Below are 389 nucleotides of genomic sequence, written 5' to 3'. Positions count from 1 at the left end.
TGAAATTATTCTTAACATGGCACACCTACCTTGGGGTATTTTTTTGTGTTGTTTTTAAGCATGTTCCACCATCCCTGTTCTTTGCTGTTCTTTTATATACTTTCTGAAACTCCAGTGCTAAAAATGGAATTTTCTATGTCTGTTGAGGCCATGACCTTTTAACTGTACTAAATCAATGTGCATTTTGTATGTGTGTTACCAGACAACTGAAGTGAGCTGCCAGCATTGCTGCTGGCTCTGAGTTCTGAAATGAGGACAGCTAGTCTTTGGTAGCTGGAATGTGTTTTTTTAAGGACTTATCTTCTGTTAATTGAGCTTTTACCATGTATGTTGTTGGGATGGTTTTGTTGTTGGTATTTAGGTTTGTTTCCCACCCCCCTGCCCGCCCC

This window comes from Merops nubicus, unplaced genomic scaffold (assembly GCF_000691845.1).
Source record: "Merops nubicus isolate BGI_N331 unplaced genomic scaffold, ASM69184v1 scaffold20544, whole genome shotgun sequence".
NCBI lineage: Eukaryota > Metazoa > Chordata > Aves > Coraciiformes > Meropidae > Merops > Merops nubicus.
Note: the sequence above shows the minus strand (reverse complement) of the source record.